Here is a 22,733-nt window from a genome sequence, read left to right on the forward strand (position 1 = left end):
GCAGCTCAGGGGCAGCAGCAATGCCTGAATAATTCCCTCCTACAGTGCCCTGTCTTTGAGCACTGCCAAAAAATTAAGGGTCAGCACAAGGCAGGCCAGGTCAGGACATATAAAGAATAAATGAGGATAAATGGGCCCCTGTTTCCCCTCCACTGCCAGGGAGGACAGGAGAGAGGTTCCCACCACAGTGCATCCCTAATGAGAAAAAACTGCTCCATTTTGGCAGGGACAGGGGAGGAAAACAGCCACGGGCACCCACCCCTCCCCAGGACCCCCATAAACTCCCCTATTCCCAACAAGCAGTCGAGAAATCGCTGTCTGCAAGCCTCGGTGGCACAAACAGGAGGGGAACTGAGGCACATGGGGCAAGGAAGGCCCTTGGTGGCAAGACCAGAGGTGACAGGGTGCCTGGAGAAATGCTGGCTCATCCCTGTGCCCCGAGCCACGTGTGGACGCCACGGGTACGGGAGGAGAAAACAAGGCCATGTGCAGCATTCGTCACCACTGGGGCCAGGTGGCCTCTGTGGGGTGATGGGCTTGTGCTTAAGCACCCTGAAACTCCTGCTAAATGTGCCCTGGATCAGGGAGATCCTGGGAAAGAGCCTTTCAGAGACTGCACTGGGCATTCCTTTGGCCTCGCACTCCGTGCTGTGATGTGGGGACTGAGCACCCCAGTCCAGCTGCCTCCATGTCTGTTCCAGCTCCAGCACCCATCCCTGTTCCAGCACCCACACCCTGCAGTGACAGCAGGGTCACCCCTGCTGCCTCCAGTACTCCCAGGTGCTGTCCTCCTGCCCGGCTGCAGGACAGTGTCAGAGGGATCTGGGAATGTCACAACACCCACAGTCACTCCAACCCACAGTCAGCCCTGCCATCCCCTAGGTCTTGGAATGCCATCTCCTTCTCCTGGAAAACACAGGCTGTTTTTCCATCCCCTCACATCCATAGACACGGACAGCAGGACATGGCTGGGGGGAAGGATGAGGGCAAGGGGGTTGCAGGCCTTGGCAGGGACCACCTGCTCCAGGGGTTGCCAAAGGATGCCCCAAAATCTCAGGAGATGCAGCCAAACTGCCCTGTCCGCATGACACCCACCCAAACGTCTAGGGTACTCCCTTACCCCTCCCCACAGCGTCCTGCAGACCCCCACAGCCCTCCCAGCTCAGAGGATGGGTGTTAATATCCTAGGAAATCACCCTGGGAAGAGGCAGAGCCCCAGCTGCTCCCTAGGGAGGGGGGGGCTCTGGCCGGATCCCAGAGGAGGGGTCAGCCCTTACCTGGTGCGTGCCCGGGGCCACCCTGGCGCTCCCCAGGCATGGCTGCAGGGCACAGGGTGCCCCGGGGCCCTGCTGCAGCCCGGGCAGGAGACAGAGAGTTTTAATTGAATTTCTAGATTATCCTGGGGGAGGAATTGTAATCTCCTTAAATCCAACCTCTGGTCGAGTCCCGTAACCTACTGTCCTGCGCTGGGGAAGGGATTTAGCGAGGGGGAGGGGAGGTTTCCCAGCCTGCTGATGCTCCAGGCCCCGCACCCAGCAGGATTTGACCCACAGGACGTCAGAGATCTGCTCCCAGCAGTTCTGGGGCACTGGAAATTAAAGTTCTGCAGCAGCAATGCCCTGTCCCTGAGTCCTGCCATGGTAACAGTGTCCCAGGAGCCTCAGGAGCCAGTAGGGTTGAGACTCTGGTGATGAGATGGCTGCTGTGGGATCTGCAGGTCTTTGGAGGGTGAAGACGAGCCCCTCTGGGTGGGGCTCATGGCTGGGAGGTGTCCAGGGCTTAGAACTGAAATACCACCTAGCCCTGCTGTGCCCAAGGTGCCAGTGGGCTGTACAAGCCCCCAAGCAAGTCCTGTTCCCTGCCCAGGCTGTGGTGGGTGCCTCCCTCCCAAAAAAATCCATCCCTGGATCGTGTGGGCCAGAGGATGTTCTTGGGTGGGTCAGTGACCTTGGGGTGTCTCCATCACATGGCTCTGGTCCCTCGTGCATGTTCCCAAATCCAGACACATGCTGGGCTCCAGCTCCAGCCCCAAACCTCCAAGTGACAGGGCTGAGGCAGATGATGGCAGAGCTGGAATCAGTTGGCCACGCTCCTGCCATGGCTGGGGCCTCTGCAGGGACACGGATTTCCGTTGGGAATGGCAGGTTCCCATCCAGCACATGCCAAGAGGCTCAGGGGAGAGGCAACATCCCTGCCCCAGCCCTGGCCCTGACCAAGGGGAGAGCACCCAGCTGCTCAAAACCACCGTGGGAAGAAAGGGAAAAGCAAGGCAGAAAGGGCAAATGTCTCCAAGTGGATTTTACCACCAACCAGATGGAAATGAGCTGAGGGCCACAGTGCTGAGGGCTTCCCATCCTGAAAGTAACACCAGAGATTGGAAGCATCCCTGGGATATGACAGGCACAGATTATTTCCAGAGCCCTCTCACACCTCGGGGTCAGAAGCAGGAGATGACAGATCTGGATCCATTCATCCTCATTCAGTAAGACTCATCCTGTACCTCCCGCTTGCCCCGTTCCAATTGAGGCCTGTTTCCCAAGTCCCATTACTCCCAAGGCAGGTTTTCACTTGTTCTCACCTAACACAAATCCCCCCCTCCAGGAGCCGTGCCTCCCGCTCCGGGAAATCGCGTGTGTGGGCAGAGCCCGTGCCCAGGAAATGTTTATCCTGAAGGCACAACACGCGGCAGGTTGGGAGCGACGGAGCTGCCAGCCAGAGCCAGGAGCTGTGGGGACAGCGATGGCATCTCCCCGCGGTGACATTCCAGCTGGGAATCTGCACGGAAAGGAGCGGGATGACCATAAAAACCAGCTCAGGATACACACATCCCTTCCAGCCGGGAGAGTTGGGATGTTAGCAAGGCTGAGCCATCAGCTGCTCATCAGCACCCTCCAGCCTTTTTCGGACCTTAAACCCACTATCATTCCTGTTCCATCAAAACATTAACAATTGCTCAACTCTCGGTGAGAAATACAGCCCGTGTCCCACTATCCCAGGCAGTTTTCCTGGCTCCACGGCCGTGTCAGGGTAAAGTTGTCATTTCCACCCCTGAAGTGCTGTGTTTCCAGGGCTCTTCGGCACTGCCGTGGCTTAAGGTGTCAGCGGAGCCCTAAACGTGACTGTTAACCGCAGGAGGAAGGAAACGGGGAGGGAGGACACGCCAAGCGCGGGGAGAGCCGCCCTCCTGGCTCTACTTACCCCGCGATCGCAGCGAGAGCCGCGGATGCTGAGCCCGGTGCCGGCGGCCGAGGGAGCGGGCGGGCGGCGGGGACTTTGCCGATGTTCTGCCTAATTGCTCCCGAGCTCAGATTACAGCCTCGCTTCTTCCCTACATGTACTGGAGCTGTCACCTCGGCCGCAGCCCCGGGGAGCCACCGTCAGCGAGGGGGATGCGCACCTTCCGTGGCATTTCCAAGGGGCAGGGAGGGGAATCGCGTGTGACAATGGTGGGGAGCCCAGGATGTCTTAGTGGTCCCAGGGGCGTTGGAATAGAAGCAGCGTGGAGGGGATTTCAGAGATTTTTGGGAAGTGAAGGACCAGCCGGAAGGATGAGACACATTCCAAACTGGTGGATCAGACAGTGGTGCCAGGCAGTCGGTGTTCCAAGGCAAGACCACTTTGTTCTTGCTGTTTAATGATGGCCATGACACAAACCCCATCCTCTCAGGAGAGGAAGAAAAACCCCCCTCCTTTTCTGCTGGGGGTGTCCAACTCCCCTGGCACACTCGTGATGCTGTCCAGCATCCTCAAGACAAAAAAAGCCCTTGCACTGTTTTTGAAGCTATTAGTTTTCCTCCAGTTCATGGCTCTACCCACACCAGTTCATGAGTTTCAGTGTCTTCGAAATCCTATGCGGGATGCCTTTAAAGCTCTCATTCCTCAAGCAGAGCCTTTTTGGAGGAAATCTCCTTCCCAGGGGGTAACAGGTCTCTGTCCCAAAGTTTCTGCCCTTTCAACCCTTCTTTGCTGTCACTGGAGAGCTGAACAACCCCAAACTTCAGGCATGACCCCAAACCCAAGTAGCTGAAGGGCAGCAAAGGCAGGGCAGGATATTTTGGGGACCGTCTTTATCTGCTGCACGAAGATTTAGCACAGGCGTTGCGTAATGCTGGGGGGGTCACTGCTCTCGTCCCCTCTCGCCGTCAGAGATCAGAGACTCAATTAATCCTCCCTCATTCCCTGCCCACGGGGACCAGCCATGGGTGCCCTCTCAGCCTGGCCCTGGCAGCAAGAAGTCAAATCTCTGCCCGACGTCAGCATCCACTGATGTTGGTAGCCCACAGCCTGGGGGTGAGGTGCTGTGGGACACTCCACTGCCACGTCCTAGGGCACCCATTGCCACCAGCCAGGGCACCCATTGTTCCTCCCAGGCTGCCCACCTTGCTTGGAAAGCCCTGTTCAAATTGAGGTGGCCACAAAGGAACCAGACAAACACCGAGGTCCCCAAAATGACTCATTATTTCTGTGCCCCAACCTCGGGTACTGTTGTTAAGGGGCTCAGCAGACACAGACCCTGTGGCAGAGATCTGGGAATTTCAGGCATTTAAAAGGTCATTTTCAAACCATCAAGGTTTGTTGCACATCTGCCTGTGTTCCCCCTCTGCTCCTTTGCACACAGCAGGTCACTGGTGGGTGGCTGGCTCAGGCACACACTGCAGGATCACAACAGCAATGAAGGGATCCCTATTTTTTTTTTAAATTACAACCCCCACATGTGTCCTTGGGCAACCCTACAACGAACAAGGCGAGTGCAAAGCCCAGGCACTGCTGTGTGTGCACACATGGGCTGACAAGGAGAAGGACACCAGCAGGCAAACCCAAAATGCTGTCACGGGAAGATCTGGGGAGGTAAAGGTGGTGTCATACTGCTGCCACCCACAACAGCCTGCAGAACCCCTGGGGCCCTGGTCCTGCCCACCTTGAGCAGTAAAAATAGACATCACACAACATCCTGGGTGGCTGTGATGGCAACAGGAGGGCACAGAGCAAAAAAGGACCCCATGGCTGGGGCAAGGGACAAGTCTGGTGGCACTGGGGAGGATGACAAGTCTGGTGGCATTGGGACACGGTGACATGCCCCTGGTGAAGAGGCTCACGGAGAGTTACACAACACCGGCCCGGCCGCCCTTGGCCGTGCGTGCTGCTATCGACACGGCCCCGGCCGCCCTCCGACATCCCCGCGGGCACACAGCTCTGCAAGTGGCGCAAATGCAAGGGCACGTGAGCAGGGGACCTGCTCCAGCCACCCCCCCAGCAAAGCCTGGACCTCCTGCGGTGGTCATCAGCCTTGCACCAGCATCCCACTGTCCCCTGGCTGGGCTGTGCCATGGCAGGGGGTCAGGAGGGCTGGGATGGTGCAGGGGGAACGGGGCAGGCACCCACCCCCAGCATCCTGCTGGGAAAACACAGGGGCTAAGGCACTGCAGGGCCCCCACCCAGGGACTTTTAGCACATCAAAGACCATCAAGAAGGACGCAACAAATTCAAACCTGGGGGATGTGATACCAGATTAGGGCAAGCCAGTAAGTGCTGCAGGCAGGACCTTGGTTCTTTGGTATTGCCACTTAAGGAGGTCTGTGACCCAAAACTACCCACAAGCCTATTCCAGGAGAGGAAGCAAAATCCCCCTCTTCTTCTGTTGGAGGGGAAAAACACTCATAGGCAGCAAGGAGCCCTCCCCTCAGCACAGTAGCAGGAGGAGCAGGGATGCTCTTGTCCATAGAGATGGGGAAACTGAGGCATGGTGGCTGGAGGAGCCTGAGCGTGGCGACTGGCTGCAGCCCTTGTCATCACCTTCCCCCCTGCCTGGCCTGGCCCCAGGTCGAGATATTTATAAAGCCGATAAGGGAGCAGAAAGAATTTTCCAAACGCCAAAGTTACGTAACCTCTCCTCGCCCTCCATGGACTTCGTCTTTAATTATAGGCTTGGGATGGGGGGGAGCCCTCCATGGTGGGGCTGGTGGGGGCCACCACTGCCACGGTCACCCCAAAGGGCCTTCACCCTCCTCTCCCTCACCACAGAGTCCCCAGGGCCAGGCACCAGCCTGTGCCACCCTGTGGAACCCCATCCCTGAGGGTTCTGTAGTTTTGTGGCCAGTCTCCTCATCCTAGGTAGGGCACCCCAAGTTTTTGTCTGGGTTCTGGGTGGCTGATCCCTCCAGGGTGTGCACACCCCTCCAACCCATCCCAGCACACGCTGGATGTCACAACAGACGACAACATGAGCACAGCTGGCATTGCCATGGTGACAATCAATGCCTGCTGCTGCTCCAGCACCTGCCCCCCAAAGTGCTGACCCCCACCGCAGAGACTGCAGGTACCTCCTGCCCTCCACCAGCCCCGTTTCCACCACTCTTTACCCCATTACACCCCACAGGCAACTTCCAAACCCTTCCAAACCCTTCTCCATCACCTCATAGCTGCCTCCAGCTCCACCAGCCATGCCTCAGTTTCCCCAGCCCTGCTCTTGCTACCCCAGGGGAGGAGGGAGTCCCTTCCCTGGGATGTCTTTTCTCTCGCCCAACTTCGGCCAAGGCTGCAGAGTTGGAGGGATGCTGAGTGAGGCTCCGTCGCTGTGGCAACCCGCGGCGGCCGTCTCCAGGCGACCGCCCAGGGATGCTGCAGAGATGCTCTGGAGGCAGAGCCAGAGGGACCAGGGCGGTGGGGGATGTATCCATAGGGATGCCACCCCCCTAACTCCCCTTCCCTACCCAAACCACAGCCTGGGTCTTTGTAACAGGGTGTTAAAACACCCTGAGAACAGCCATTGATTTGACTCAGGCAGCTGGCTGAGCACTGACGAGCTCATGGCAGCGCAGGCTGGCTGGTGGGAATACCAGCAGGATGCTCCCGGGGTGGGAGCGGGGCCACTCCGTTTCCAGGGACACCTGCAGAGCTGTGGAAATCATTGTTGGAAATAAGCCCGTTAGCTTCTTAACCCTCATTAAGCAGCTTAGGGGGGACACGCGCCATCCTACGCAAACCCGGAGGCGCAGGAGGCCCTTGCCAGGGCGGAGGGGTGACGGGATCTCAGTGGGCGCTGTGGGGGTGGCACGGCGGGCACGGCCCCGTCCCTGCCCTCGGCGAGCTGCGCTCCTGCACCCAAGCCCCCCTGTTGCTCCTCGCCAGCCGGGCCCATCGGCAGCTCCCGACAGCGCTGAGCAGCGGGCAGGGATGGTGATGATGGGATGTCACACCCGTGTGACGAGTGTGGGAGGTCTCAGCCGCAGCCCCGCCGGCGGGGGGGAGCGGGGTGGCGGTGACAGCGCGGGGCGACGGCCCGGCCAGCGCCCGACACCGCGGCTGCGGGACGGAGCGGGACGTTTCTAATCACTCCACTTGGAAACGGTCCCGTTTTTACATTTGTTAAATTAAAGGATGTCAGCGTCTGATGCCAAGCCCAGGCTCCCTCGGAAATTTAAACTAATGACAGCGAGGAAAATGAGCTGAAACCAGAGCACAGGCGCTCCCACGTTATCCAGCCGCACCAGCCATCTCTGTGGCGGGGTTTACATGGCAGCTTGCAAAGCACCAACCACCACAAAGATCTCGACTTTCTGCCCCAAAATCCAACCTTGCCCACTCTGCTCGGCCAGAAGGTGCATTGGTGGCACCTGGGCAAGCCAGGCTGCTGCGCTGGGGGGCCCCAGAGACCCCCATCCTCCTCCAGCCTCTCAAAGGGCAAACACCTCCCTCTTTCCAGGGTACCGCTGCCCTGGGCAGTGGGGTTTTATCAGCACGGGGTGGAAGTGGGAGAGCAGAGCAGGGGGATGCGGTGTTTGGATTTCTCCAGCTCTGACGATTCCTACAGCCGGCTCCATCCTGCCTGGCCCTGTGCCAGCAGGCAGCGGGGTCCTGGCAGAGCGCGGGGGCTGCCGCCGTCACACGGCCCCTCGCTGCCCCTCTTCCCCACGGAAATACCTGGGCTCAGGCGAGGGCTTCGCTCCCGGCGCTCTCCAGGCTCCGCTGGGGTGGTTTTGTGCTGCAGCTGAGTAAAACCACAGAGTGGTGGTTGTCTCTTTTTTTTTTTTTTTTTTTTTTTTTTTTTTTTTTTTTTTCCTTTTATAATTTTCTCGGCGAGATAAAATTAAACAAACAAGCCCTTCTGGGAGCAGCGCGAGGAAGGGAGCCTGCTTCCCTACAGATGTGCGTGTCCTCAGCTATTACAACCACCGAATTAAGCTTTCCCTGTGGCTGGGACATTTGCACAATCCCACTCGTTCGCCTCCTGCGGTTTCACTGGTAGGAGACTGGCTCACTCTGCAGCCTCCCTCCCCATGAGGTCATTACCCAAACACCTATTTTTCACAAAAACATTGAGAATGTTGGGTTTTTTTCCTGACCTCACCATCTTGCCATCAAATTAGAGTGGTTTGGAGTGCGAGGCTGGGAGCGCTCAGCAAAGCAGAATGTGCTGAGGAGAATAGAATAGAATAGAATAGAATAGAATAGAATAGAATAGAATAGAATAGAATAGAATAGAATAGAATAGAATAGAATAGAATAGAATAGAATAGAATAGAAAATGATAGAATAAAGATGCAGCCAGACATTCTCCAGGGGATGGGGCTGCAGAGGAGGGGGAATGCTGTCGGTCAGGAGGGGAGCGGGATTTCCCAGCTGCGCTCCAAGCCCTGTCTGCATCCCCCAACCCCAAAAAGGAACAATCACGACATAAGACTTGCAAACACACCTAAACTTCCCAGCTTCATCTGCCTCGGGAGCCAGCACAGAAGCGTTGCCATAGCTTTGAGGACCACCGGTGGGTTTTGCAGCACAATCTGGACCACGGATCTATGCAAATCCCCAAGGCAGAAGTCTTTATGGAGGCATATGACAACCGAAAAAGAATAGCGCTCAGTGCTCTACTCCCACACGCCACCCCCCAACTTCACCATCATTTAAATCAGTCTTAAGTTGGAAGAATTCAAATCAACACTGTCGTCACAGAGCCAAGCAGAGAGGTGACACAACTTGGATGCTGCCAGGGAAATTGCCCCCCTGAGACTCCAAACTCATCAGCCCATCACTTTTTTTTGAAACGCCATCGAGGAAAACAAATGAACTGGCAACTTGCTGCCCCCAGCCCTCCGTTGCCTCTGGCCAGGGCTGTTGGCGAGGTTTCCAACCAGCCTTCCCCCTGGGATCAACAGGAGGGGGACTGGTGGGAGAAAAAAATATCCAAGACATGCTGTTGAGGCTAGAGAGACGCAGTTGGAAAAGAAATCAAAGCTTCTAAAGAGAGAGATGCCAAGGAGATATGTTGTTCCCAAGAGAGACAGGACATTCCTCTCTCCCAGGGGGGAAAATGAGGAGGAAGGCTCATGCCACCTCTTACAGCTCCCTGGCATAGGTGCTCAGCAGTCTGGGCACAGTTTGTCCCTGCTGTGCCACGCGGCAGACACAGATGGCATCACAGCTACTGATTTTTTTTCATGTGTTTTGTTGGGGTTTTTTACCCCAAAAGCACATTTTCCATGTGGGGGAAAAGTTGCTGGGTCCTGACAGACCCAAGGCGGATGTGGAGCCACTGTTTGGGCTCCCGGAGACGTCCCTGCCTTTCTGCACCACACAGAATCATTAGGGTTGCAAAAGGTCTCTAAGCTCACCGACTCCAACTGTTAACCCAGTACTGCCATGGCCCCCGCTAATCCACGTCCCCAAATGCTTCATCTACACCTTTAACCATGTGCCCAGACCTGCTGCTGTCTCAGGGACATGACTTGGCATCAGCAGAATCCTCAGGGCACTTATGGGAGTCACAAAGAGAAGAGGCTGCGGGGGAAAATTTTATATTTTGCTATTGCCAGGAACACCAGAATCAGGTCCTGGCTTAGTCCAGAGGGAGAAGGATCATCAGGTTAGATTTTCCTTACACAACATGTTTGAGTTACACAAGCAATGGGATCAGGCTGGGAAGCAAGCGGGTGAGATCATCTCAGCGCAGTCCTGGTTGATCCCCTGAAACCACCCAGCTTGGCTGGTTCAGCACAATTCCTGCAGCACATTGTTCCTGCAAGGAAGTTTTATACCTGTGCCCTTGGGCTAAGCCTTGACAGCATCCTTCACTGGGAACAAGCTACCTGCCTCCTCAAGGCAACACCTGGGGACGTTGGAGGGAGAGGAGGGCAGGAGCAGAGTTGGCCTGGCTATAAATAATCCCATGGAAAGGAAACGGGAGAAAAAGCAGCAAACAGAAACCAATAAATCCAGGGAAATGTGTTCAGCTGCAGGCACTCATTGTGAACAGCTCCTTGTGCTCCATGTGATCCCATAGAATCAGGCACAAGAGAAAATGGGATCCACTGCAGCTTGACAGAGCAGGATCAAGCCCAGACATCGCCTTTCCATGAGAAACACATGGAAACCAACCCAGAGCCCTGTCTGCAGGATGCAACAAAGGGCACATGGCAAGACCTCATCCACTCTGCTCCATTAGAAAAAATAAAGTTGAGAAAGGGGAGAGTTAAATTAAGGAGAGTTAAATTACAGAAAGTTAAATTAAGATGCTTGTTGGACCACGTTAACACAGAGCTGGCCTGGCTCCTGGTGCCACCGGCACTGAACACCCGGCAATCCCATCCCCAGCAAGCTGGGAAATAACCTGTGTTTAAGGCAATCATTATTTGCAATCTGTGATCCCAGAGAAAAGGGCAGAAAAAGCAACTTCTCATTTTCACCAATAAAAGAGGAACTGCAGAAGCTCAGCAAGCACAGTGGCCAGCAGGTCACAACCAGCAGTGCTGGAGTGATTCATCCTAAACGAGCCAGATTTAGTCAAACTTGCCTAGAATAAGGTGAGGAAACAGCCCAGAGTTTTCCCTGCTGGTGCCTGCCAGTTATTCACCCATGGGAGCAACAGGGCAAGTGAAGATGAGACAGAGCAACATGAATCCCCACCACCGCTGTCCCCTCCAGTGCCAGGACAATCAATGAAAGGCTTCAATCCCAGCTCCCACACCTGTATACTGCACAAAAGCCCATTAAAAAGGGATTTTTTTCCCTCTTTTCCCAGTCTCTATTCCCAGAGCTTATAATTTCCCAAAGGTGCTGGAGGACCAAGGGACCAGGCACTTCTCTGCAGCATCCACCGCACTGGTTTTCCCCATAAAACCACCTGAGCAGCTTCAGTTTGGTTTGTGCGTAACTTATTATTAAAGCTGAGCAAATAATTCAGGGCAGGAGCTCCAGGAGCAACGTTTTGCCTTTTCATTTTCCGTTCTCGAGCTGTCTGCAGTTTTCCCAGAGCTCGGGGATGATTTAAAGACCTGTCTCCGGACAGGAGCGTCTCGCTGCGATGCCGGCTCCGAGTGTTTGATGGCCCGGATTTCACGTGTGTGTTTGAGGACACGCCGGACACATAAGGATGGATGAGCCTTTCCTGGTACCCTAATTAGATGAGCAGCATTTGCAAGTGGGTTCTGGGGATTTTTTTTTTTTCTGTGTTGGAGACCTGCAAACACTTCTTGCAGAGTTAACGACCGCCCGTTCGTTAGGCAGGGCTCGACCAGCGCTCTGCTTTGTGGCGCATCATTTTTCCAGTCAATGGTGCCCTCCTGGACATGAGAATATCCTTGGAGCATCCCATTCCCAGCTCCTCTTTACACCCCAAAGCACTAAGGATGTAGGAAAGGAGGATGGGGCCATGGGCAGAGCCATGGGGCTGTCAGGCTGTGATGGCTCCGACCTTCCAGCACTGCAGTCATCCCAGGAATTTGCTTCCTCATTAGTGGAAAGGCTAGGGAGAAGAGATCGGCTCTGTGCAAACTCCCCGTGGTGCTCATGTGACACAGGCTGGCAAAGGCAGCTCACCCCAGTGCTCGGGCAAGTGCCAGCCAAAAGAAAAGCAGGAAAGGGAGAGCCACATTCCCAGGATGCAGAACCCAAATCAGAGGTCCCCATACTTGGAGTAGAGCCGGTCCCCCCCACACCGTCTGCCTGTCCCTGGGAAGCCCCATCTGTCCTCAAGGCCGCATGAAATGCTGACTTCAACTGCCTCCACCCTTTTCCTGGAGGAAAGGGCTGTTGTCAGCTGCTGCTGTGACCCCAGACACTCATCAGAGAAGTTGAAGGGGCTGAGAAAAGGACACCCCTCCTGAAGCCTCAGTGGAAGAGCTGACATCGAGCTCCTTTAGTACCCCTGTCTCCTTTAGGGGCTTGGCCCCGGAGAAAGGTTTGGGCTCCCAAGATTGGCCCAGGCAGCCACTGTCACTCTGTTGCTTTCAGGATGGAGCAAACCAATGCCACTGACCTCCCACTGTAAACCCCCTCAGAGCAGCTCATGTGCTGGACATAAGGAGCCATTTAATGTCCCTCCTGAAAGGGAGCATCTGAAAGGGGCCAGGGACACTTTGGGGCCATCCCAGGTGACCAAGCCTGGGGCTCCATTAGTCCTGGTTGGAAACCCCTCTCTGGCCAAACAGCTTTCTCCTCCCATTGCGTAATTGCACTTTGCTGAGCAGACCCAGCCCCTGGCAAATACATTTTCTCCAGCCTTGCTGCTCTCCTGTAACATTTCCCTTATTCCTTTTGCGCTCTCTGGACAGTTGCTGAAACACGTGGAGAGGGAGAGAAAAACTCAATGCTTGTCCCGCCCGTAAAGCAAAACCCCGGATGGGAAGGGGGGGGGGGGGGGGGGGGGGAAAGCAGGGAGTGGTGTCAGATGCCTCTTCCCAATCCATCCCCTCCCGGTTTGCCTGTGGGGGTTTGACAAAAGTGCTTTTCGGCTGACAAAATGATTACAGGGTGCCGAGACAGTAAGAGTTGCACATGTGTTTCTTTCCTGCATTTCAAACAGGGCGAGGACATGGATGCACTTCTGGAGGGGTCACAGTGATGGGGGTGAGGAAGGGGGAATTTGGGAAGAGGAGGGAGGAGGGGAGGAGGAATATTTTCTGCTTGGGGAAAAAAAAAATCCCAAGGGTGGAGCAGGTGGGAATGTGCGTGAGTGAAGCCAAAGGCAGGTGATGCTGAAGATCCGGGATGGGATGGGGCTGGGTTTGGGTGGATGCTGGTGGCGGTGTCTGGACCAGCCCAAAGTGCGGAAGGGAGAAGTTGCAGCCGCTGGCCCCTGAGCCGGGTCACATCCTGTGGCCTTGTTGCGAGGTGGGGCAGCGGCACCGCTGGAAGAGGGAGCGGGGTGCGTTCAGCTCCGGATGGGAGCACGGACTGCGCGGGACAGAGCGCGGTGCCCGGGGCACACTCGAGGTGCCCGGGGACTCGCCGTGCCTGCCGGCAGTGGGTGCTGGGCAGCGGGGAGGAGGAGAGGAAGATTTCAGCTCCCAACTCAATCTGTTGGAGAACTTGGCCTGCTCCCCGTCAAGCTGAAAATAGCACACATGTAAGGACGTGCACGCAGTGCTGGCTGTGTCCTCGCCGAGCGCTTCCTTCCTGCTGCGCTCCACGCAGCGCCCCGGCCTCCGCCCGCGCCTCCGGCCCCCCGCAGCCCCCTGAACGCCCTCGGGGGACAGGGCCGGGGCAAGAGGCTCCTTAGAGCATCCTTCTGCCACAGATCGGTGCACAGATGCAAGATGCTTTCACCTTCAGCTGCTTTTCACATGTACCACGAGGTCCGTCCGGCGGCGGCTTCCCCGCCGTTATCATCTGGAGCGGGCGAGGCTGAGCGCGGCTCACGGCGGGAGCCGAGCTTTATTAGAAACTGGCATCTGGCTTCAGCCCTCCCTGCTGCCCCTGGCTCAGTCTTGGGATCAGGATGGGGCAGAGAGCACGCACGAGTGCCCAGGCGGCAGGCAGGGAACTTCCACAAGTCCCCAGGTTTTTTTCTCCTGATTTTATCTCCGAGCTTATTATTGGCGATGGGAGAATAAAGCCCCGGTGCTCCGCTGCGGGAGCACGTCGTGCCCGGCCGGGGTCGAGCCCCAGCCCTCGGAGGGACGGGGAAGCAGCAGAGCGTGCTGCAAGCTGGAGGATGGAGATAACCCCGGCAGCAGCCAGAGCTGATTCCTGCAGCAGAGAAGGAAGAAAAGAGGCTGAGCTCCCCATGGACATCAGGCACACGAATAATGGGAGAGCTTTGTCGGGACATCACTGCAGCTCAGAGAACAGCTTGTGCAAAGTGCTGCTCCTCTCCCATCCCTGCTGGGAATACCTCTAAAGAAATGTTTCCCTAAAGGGCAAGTACCCCGGGATGGAGGACATACAGTAAGGAGCCTTCTGGGGTGCTGATTTGGGCATCTGGGAAGAACAAAAAGCAAGTAACACCAGGGCTGGGGAGGGATATACAGGGATATACGTGGATGTACAGGTGATCCACGTGGAACTTGGTGTTTGGAAGAGGGAATTGTTAGAAACACACAGGTTGTTTTGTGCTCAGGGTAGTCAGGGTGAACAATACACAGACTATGGGGTGATTCCCTGTGCAGGAGGAGCCAGCTGCCCTGCAGCTTCCAGGATGTCCCAGGGCTCCACAGCAGCACCCAGCAGGACGGGAACAGCCTTGTGAGAATATATTTCTCCCTCCAAATCTCCACTCTGCCAGGGGTCGCCTTTATGCCAACGGTGGCCTCATGGTGCAGCACTTGGCTGGGGACAGCAGCAGGGAATATCAGTGGCTGGGCAGGGACCAAGACCACACTCACAGCACACCAGACCTGCTACCTGGGCATGGCCAAAACCTCTCTGCTTCCCAAAACCCTCTGAGAAGCAGCGTTAGCCAGCGTGTGGTATCAGCTCTCCTGAAACAAAGCCACTGTGGTTGAAGCAGGATCCTTATTAATTCTTTCCTCTCTTTAATTTCCATTTTTTTCTCAGTTCCCTTTCCCATTGCTCAATCAGGTAGAGCTCTGCTGCTGCCAGCCTGTGTCCCTGTGGCACAGTGCCACTGGTGCTATTGCTCTGTGACACAGGGATGTGATGGGTGGCTGCCTTTGGGGTCGATGGTGGATTAAGAGGCATGCAAAGGGCAGGGACCCATGGATAGAACAGACTCCCAGATGGAGGGGAAGGGGAAGGTGGGAGCACCAAAATAATGCCCCATCAGCACCAGGCAGTGGACTGGGAGGGATGCACAGGTGGGTCCCAGCCTCATCCACCATCCAGCTGGGGGGATGGAGACAGGAAACTGCCACTTATTGAAACAGCTTTGGTGAAACATCCCAACTTTTCCCCAGACACCATTCCTAGGGATGGACCACAGGGAAAAAAAATGGGACAGGACATCCTCAGCAGCCACAAAACACAGCCATCGCCTTTCCCTTCCTCAGCCACCCATCACCAACACACCCTTGGGTCATCCCATCACCTTCATCCCCCAGGACACTGAAAGGACCCGTTTTCCCCGTTACAGCCCACATCCATCACTCCTGCAGACCCCTCTAGCATCAGCCCTGCAGCACCGATTGCCATTAATGCCAACACCATGTCCCCAGCTCCCAGGGGACCCCAGGATGCCTCCAGGCCCTCCTGCAGTGTCCCCTCACCCGCCTTTACATAAACGCCTGGGCCCGGGACTGTTTGTGTTTGTGCTGCCTTGAGCGATGTACTCCTCAACCCTATTTGCATAACAAATAATTAATAATAATTAATGACTGGGAGAACGGTGTGGGCTGCCAGATTGTGCTAATTAGCGAACAAACGCCATTGCACGAGCCAAGGCAGGTGTCACACGGCCCCGTGTCCTCACCAAGTGTGGGGGCACGATGGGGACAACGTCCTGTGTGACTCTTGGGGAGGGGAAGAGGAGGAGGAGGAGGCAGCGCTGTGGGTGGGTCACTGGTGCTCCCAGGTGGGAGCCTCGGTGCAGCCCCGCTCTGTGCCCTACACGTGGCATCCCCCAGCATCCCACAGCCGGCCCTCTCTGTGCCCTCATTAGAGCCTGGGACAACATTCCTTAATTGTCTGGCGACGGCGCCGCTCCACATCATTAACGAGCAAACCAGCACCAGCTCATTAAGGCAAAGCCTTTGCTCCGGCAGCTCCGCAGCCAAATCGAGCTGGGGACACTCTGACCACAAGGTCCCTTGCAAGTGGCACCCCCTCCCTGGGGCGGGGGGGGGACCAAAAGCACCGAAAAATTCGCCCTGTGCCACCAATGCTGGAAAACAAGGAGGAGTGAGGATGTGAATGATGGGGTGGCCTGTTTGGTCACCTGGACCCAGCCTCTGCCTGGACCTCACACACCTGCAGCTGCCTGGGGGGCTGGGAACATGAAAGGAAGGGGAAAGGGGAAAAGCAGGGAAAAAAAACAGAAGGGGAAAAGAGATGAGAGCAGGAGACAGAAAAAGGAAAGGAAAGGAAAGGAAAGGAAAGGAAAGGAAAGGAAAGGAAAGGAAAGGAAAGGAAAGGAAAGGAAAGGAAAGGAAAGGAAAGGAAAGGAAAGGAAAGGAAAGGAAAGGAAAGGAAAGGAAAGGAAAGGAAAGGAAAGGAAAGGAAAGGAAAGGAAAGGAAAGGAAAGGAAAGGAAAGGAAAGGAAAGGAAAGGAAAGGAAATCAGGTTCTCTTGTCTTAGATCTCCTCAAGCACTGACTTCTGGTCACACATGGGAGCCCTGCGAGCAGTGGAATGCTGGAGTGAGCAATGGCCAAAGCTTGTGGATCTGTGTGGCCAGAGGCAGACTGGGAGCAGGGTGCCTTCCTCCCTGGGAAAGCAAGGGATGAAGCAGAGCAAAGCCCTCTCTCACTCCTTTTCACAAAACTCTGCAGGTCCAACTCAATTTCCCCAATCCCTGCAGTGCCCTGGACAAGCCCTGGCTGCCAGCAGAGCTCCGGGGCCGCTCGGCCTCGCTCCCACTGCAGCTCCAAAGCAGCCCCTGCTCTACCCCCCAGCAGAGCAGAGCTGGGTGCAATTATGCTTCACTGCCTCTCCTCTCTCACTGTAATTCCTCTGCTCCACTGAATTGCTTCCCCTTCAGCACCACACATAATCCATTGCACTGTAATTACACGGGAATTTTAATATCTGATGTATTTATAAGATGCACTTAATTCATCAGCCCCTTTAACCACACTGTCATTGCTGCCTTCAGCACGGTGGGAAGGATGACTCGCTGTCAGATGGAGATTAGCTGGCCCATGTGTGTAACGAGTTGGAGGGTGTTCTCAGCCCAGCTGAGAGCCTCACTGCCAGATCCCACCCTGGCTGGGGAGCAGGATCCCACCATGTCAGGTGCCCCAGCCCTCCAGGGGATTGTGTCAGGGCTCCACTGTGCTGCTGCAGAGAAAGGGCTGCACCGTCCAGAGACTTTTCCCGAACATTTGAATCATCCAACAGGTCCGGATTTGGCAGAAACGAAGGGCCTGTGTTGGGGTGAGTTTTATCCCTACAGCCCAAGCACTGGGGGTTCCCCAAAGGGCTCCCTAAGGTGAGGGATCCACATTCACATCCTAAGGAGAAAGTAGCCACTACTGAAGGCTTATTTTTCCTGGCATTTGTTTTGGTGGCTCCTTTCCAGCCGTGTCCTAAAAGGGAACCAAAGGCCTTTGAGCCTCTTGCAGGGAGCACAATGCAATGATTTTCCCAGCCCAGGCAGGAGGGATGAGCTCACTGGTGTCCTTGGTTCCCCCGGCTTCAGGGCGTGGGGTCCCTGTGCCGAGCACAGTGAGCGCCACAGCTCCTCAGGATGCCCAGGAGGGCAGAGGACTCAGAATGCTGGGGGAGGCTGGGCTCCATCCCACCAAGCCCTAAGAGAAACGCCAGCTGAGCCTGGGAACGAAGGGCAAAGGGGGAGAGAAAAGGGTGGTCTCACTGACTCGGTCCCTGGGGGCACCCTGGCTGTCACTGGTGGATGACACCACACATTTCCCACTGGGATCACACTGGGTGCTCCCACAGCCCTGCAGTGACATCCATGCTGCCCTGCCAGGCACCCCTGTGGGCAGGTGGCACTCACAGATGGTGGCATTGCCCCCATGTCAGCACTGGCCATGAGGCACCACGGAGGCACAGCACAGCTGCTGGTGGCACTGGATGGCCCAGCATGAGCAGGATGGGCCAGGGACCCCCCAGGTCCTCACAACACTGGGTGACCATTGGGACACAAACCCTCCTCCTGCTTCCAGCGAGCTGTGCCGGAGCAGAGCTGTGCTGGAGTGGGACTGTGATGTCATTTCAGCTGGAGAAGGACCTCCAGCAGGTACCACCCTGAGCCCCTGGGCTGCTATCAGCACCCTGAGCCCACCCACAGCCCTCAGGCTCCCAGGGCTGGGTCAGATCCCAGGTGCACCCTAGCACTTGGCAGTGGTCAGGCACGGTGACACACTGGTGACACACTGGTCCCCCGCCAGACCACGGCCTTGGCACAACCTGGCACTGAGATCTCTCCCCACAGCTCCCTGCTCTGGCACCCTGTGGCTCCCTGGGAACTCAAGCTGGGGACACGAAGGGTGTTGCAGCCAGTCTGATGTCCCCCCATGCCCCATGTCATGTCACACACACTCCAGAGCTGCACCTCCCTGTCAGGCCAGCAGGTCCCTGTGCCCATGTGCCAGCCCCAAGTGGGGACACCAGCTCTGGGGGCAGAGCTTGGGCTGAGCTGGGGCATCTCCAACCCAGAGTTCTCTGAGGAGCTGATAATTCCCCATCCCCTCCTCATCCAGAGAGTCCCTGGCATCTGCTCCCCACGGGATGTCACAGCCTCCTGCCTCAGTTTCCCCACCTGCACAGTGCTCTCCGAGAGGATAGAGGCAGGACCGTGGGTGGCAGGGGGTGCAGCAGGATCTCCAACCTGATCTCTGGCTTAGGCCCAGGACAGGGCCCTCTCTGCTGTCCCCATCCCCAACCCCTCCTTCCACAGGCTGCTGCCACCCAGGGGGAATTCTGGCCCCCAAGGTCGCTGACAGAAGGGGCTGGGGGCAGACACCTCAACCTCATGCCCAGCCAGCCCTACCAACCACCCCCTCCAGGTCCTGGCCACTCCCTGAAGCTCAGCTACCCCGCAGGTGTCACCCTCCCTCCTCCCTGTCCCCAAAAAGCAAATATCCAGGGAGATGGGCTCCGCGCTGCAGCTCTGCCGGTGGCACTGGCGCTGAGCAGAGCAGACACTGCAGCACGGCTGTTACGTAAGCCCGAGCCAGCTCTGGGGATGTAGGACACCGGGGTTATCCCCCGGGCCCCCCCCGGGGCTGCCACCCCCACCCCGCCCCAGCCACGGGGCTTGCGGAGTTCGGGGGAAAACCCCACCAGCTCAGCCCGCACTGCAAGGGCTGCAGCGGGGGCCGGGGCGGCCCTTGCGCTGCTGTGGCCCTGCCATGGGGCACACGGTGGTGGCACGGGGGTGGCAGTGCGGGGGCAGGAGGGTCGTGCCGCTGTGGGGCAGGGAATGGGGTAAGCGGTGGGGTGGGATGGGGCCGGGAGGCAGCGGGTGCTGCACCCTCATCCCACTGAGTCCTTCCGGACGCTCCAGGGCTCAGCCGTGCAGGTGAGAGCTCAGGGAAGGAGCCGTGGTGGTCAGGTTGTGACTCCTTGCCGTGCCTCCCTCGGGGTGACTCACGGAGCAGGATGAACACGGCCAGGGCAAAGGATCCAGCCCTGATCCCAGCCTGCTACAGTTGCATCCCCGTCCTCACAAATCTGGAGGGTCAGCATCCCTAAAGACAGCATTCCTGGGGCCAGTACCCCTGTGACAGCCTCCCTGCCATCAGCCTCCTTGGGATCAGCGTCCCTGGAACAGCATCCCAGAGAAGAACATCCCTGGTGCCTCCAGCACAGGCTGGGGAGCCACGATCAGGGTTTCCCAGAGCTGAAGGGAAGATCCTTCCCCTGCGGGACAGCCCCGGCATCACCTGCCCTGCATCCCTGCGGGGAAACGGAGGGGAGGGGTGGCACAGCCAGCATCACCCATCCCCAAAACACCCAAAACACTCCAAAAAATCCGGGGGCACAGCGAGGGGACAGGCAGTGCTGGCAGCACCGGGATCAGCCTTATCCTGGCTAACAGACCATGGGGATCCCGGCAGCATTCCCTGCCTTGGTGCAGGGTGGGGACAGGGATGGGGAGCCCACGACCCCACAGTTATGTGACTTCTCTCTGGCTTTCTGTCAGGCACAGTCCAGATCTGGCCATTTCTGTCTGGGGATGTCAGGGGGGGAAAAAAGCCCAGGCTAAAAGTCCCAGCAATGGGAGATATCAGAGCAGGAAATTAATGTTAATTAATTCATAATGACGCTGAGATAGTGATACCAGATGCTTCAAAAGTCCAATGGGGGAATCTGAAAAAGCTTTGCAAGAAATCCATCGCCCACCGGCAGTCCTGCCTTGCTGCAAGCTGGGAATGAGGGAGTGAGCCGGGAACCGGGATCAAGCTGGGACTGAAGGACCAAGCTGGAACTAGGGAAGAAGCTAGGAACGAGCCAAGAATGGTGAAAGGGGGGCACATCCCTGTGAGGTGACAAGCCCACACTCACCCAGAGCTGTGGAGAGCAGCACTGGGACTCCCTCTGCCACCTGCCACCACACTCCCACCTTTCTCCCTTCCACCCCGACTCAGAAGCTGGAGTGGAGCTGGAGTGACAAGACACTCCCCATGCTCCGCTCCCTGGCGTGCAGGGGCTTCCCGAGACCCTTAATGCTCTTTTTTTCCTCTCCTTTTCCCCATTTTGGGCACACCAGGTTCAGGACTGATGGCCGGGTGTGCACTGGGCACTCAGGGACCCACAGGGGGATGGAGGGACAGGCTCATGAACCAGGACAGGGACAAAGGTCCTTTGCCAACCAATGTCCCCACACTTGGAGGACAATTTCTCCCTCCTCATCTATGTGAGCCAGCCTTTGCCCTGCTCTGCCAAACCCAAACAGGGCTGGACTTTTCAGTCAAGGGGTGCAAAAGAGCTCAGAAAGGTGCTTGAGCCTGGAGCCACCTCCCCAGGGCTGGGGATGCCAGAGGCAGCGCTGAGAAAGGTGCAACCATGAACTCTGCGAAAACCACAGGCAAACCCCTGGGCTTGGAGCTGTTTGCCCTGTCAGGGGGGATTGTGTTCCTTCCCACAGTGGTACAGCAGCACCTGCACCCAGAGGGGACCCTCAGAACGGGGACTAAGGGAGGTGGCCGAGGCCTGGCAGTGGCAGAGCAGGGTGGCACGGCCAGGGCACGGCGCTGCCATCACTGCTTACATAAGGTGCCCCCTCCAAGTGCCACACACCCGAGCTGTGGCAGGAGAGCAGGACAGAACCGTCCCTCCAGCAACCCCTCACAGGGACAGTGCTCCCACTCTTTCTGGAGCCAGCACCCCCAAAACTGCCAACCCGGCCTCTTTCCACCTGCACAGAGGTTGGGCGAGGCTCCCGTGTCTCTCCAGCACACTCACACCCTAAAAGCCCCTAAAAGCTGTCAGGAATTGGGGTGGAAATGCCGGGTTTCAGCTCGCGGTGCAGTTCCCCCGACAGCTCCTCCGAAGTTTATCCGCAGCAGGAACGGTTTGTGCTGCGCTGCCGGCGGAGCCGCCCCAGCCAGCAGGGACAGGGGAAAACCCCACCGTGAGCACCACGGAAAACCACGGAGCACCACGGCACCAAAAGAGTAGGGGTGACAGCAAAATCCCGCCCCAGCTGGTCCCAAAGGACTTGCCATAACCCCCCTGGGTCATTCCAAGGCTAAGGAAAAAAACTACTTCAATTTCCCAGGTAAAGCAACTCTTTTGGGTAAAGAGCAGCAGAGGCAACAGAGGATTTTAAAGTGTGTTTTGGATCAGAGGCAAGAAGTAAAGTGGCCTTTACATTGCCTTCTCCAGCAAAGCTGGAGCTTTATTAAGCTTATCTGGCAGGGATGTGAATGCTTGCTGTTATTCCAGGCCTGAAAAGAGCAGGCAAGGATTTTTCTTTTTTTTAAATTTTTTTTTTTTAAGTCTTGTTTTCATTATTTTCTGGTGGCTTCATTGCTTTGTGCTCACACAAAGGGAATTTCACCTGCTGTTCCAAAGAAAAGGCCCTGGAAAGTTTCACGGAGAAGGGGATGAGGGGAAGAAGGTTTGTAGAAGCAAAATGAGCTGTTGCAGGGCTTGTTGTGGATTTTTTTTTCACAGTGACCTGTAAAACATCTCCAGCTCTTTCCTGCTTGCAGAAGACCTGGCACCGACATGTGAGTCCCCTGTCCCCACCAGTGTCACCCCTGAGATGGGAATGGGAAAGTCTCAGAAACTGGGGTTGATTTGGGGTGCACAGGGAAGGCAGCGGGACCGCTTCCCATCTTTTTCACGGGCAAAGTCATGCCACGCTTTCTAAGAACAGGAAAGAAAAAAAACCCAGCCCTCGTTTGCTGACACCACAGCAAAACAGGTGGTTCAAAATCACAAGTGCAAGTGGGGGGGGAGAAAAAACCCACCCCTATTTGGTGATTTTGTGCACATATTCACTGCAAAACTGTCCGGGAATGCTGCTAAATACACACCATTTTCCCTCTCACACTCTTTGCTCTATAATTAAGAGAGACTTCTAAAAATACAAACGGCCTCGAGCACCCAGTGAAGGCGTGCAGGTGCTGCTAACTGGAGGCACTTTAGTACAGCTCATTTTCTGGACAATTTTACTCGCCTGGCTCGTGCTCAGCGCCGATACTATTACAGTGATGCAATTATGCTGCTGCTGCTGCTGCTGCTGCTGCTGCTGCCGTGGTCGGCTCGCTCGGCTTTTTTCCTGCGCTTTGCAGTTTCCCTTGGAAGCCCCCCCAAGCCCTGCAGCTCCCGGGCTCACCCCAAGCTTGTCCCTGCCAGTGGGGCCCGGGGAGTTGGGGATAAGAGGGTCAGGAAGGTGTGTGCCACAGCCACACGTGAATATTTTCCCTATGT

General features: G+C 56.6%; 1 protein-coding gene across 2 annotated transcripts in view; it reads right to left on the reverse strand.

Moving 5' to 3' along the window:
- LOC136297802 (ATP-sensitive inward rectifier potassium channel 12) overlaps positions 1–22,733 on the reverse strand; it is a 57,027-nt gene that overhangs the window by 10,067 nt on the left and 24,227 nt on the right. The gene's annotated exons all lie outside the window — the stretch shown is intronic.

This window comes from Chamaea fasciata, unplaced genomic scaffold (genome assembly GCF_029207755.1).
Source record: "Chamaea fasciata isolate MVZ Bird 193981 ecotype frontalis unplaced genomic scaffold, bChaFas1.0.hap1 SCAF_16, whole genome shotgun sequence".
Taxonomy (NCBI): domain Eukaryota; kingdom Metazoa; phylum Chordata; class Aves; order Passeriformes; family Sylviidae; genus Chamaea; species Chamaea fasciata.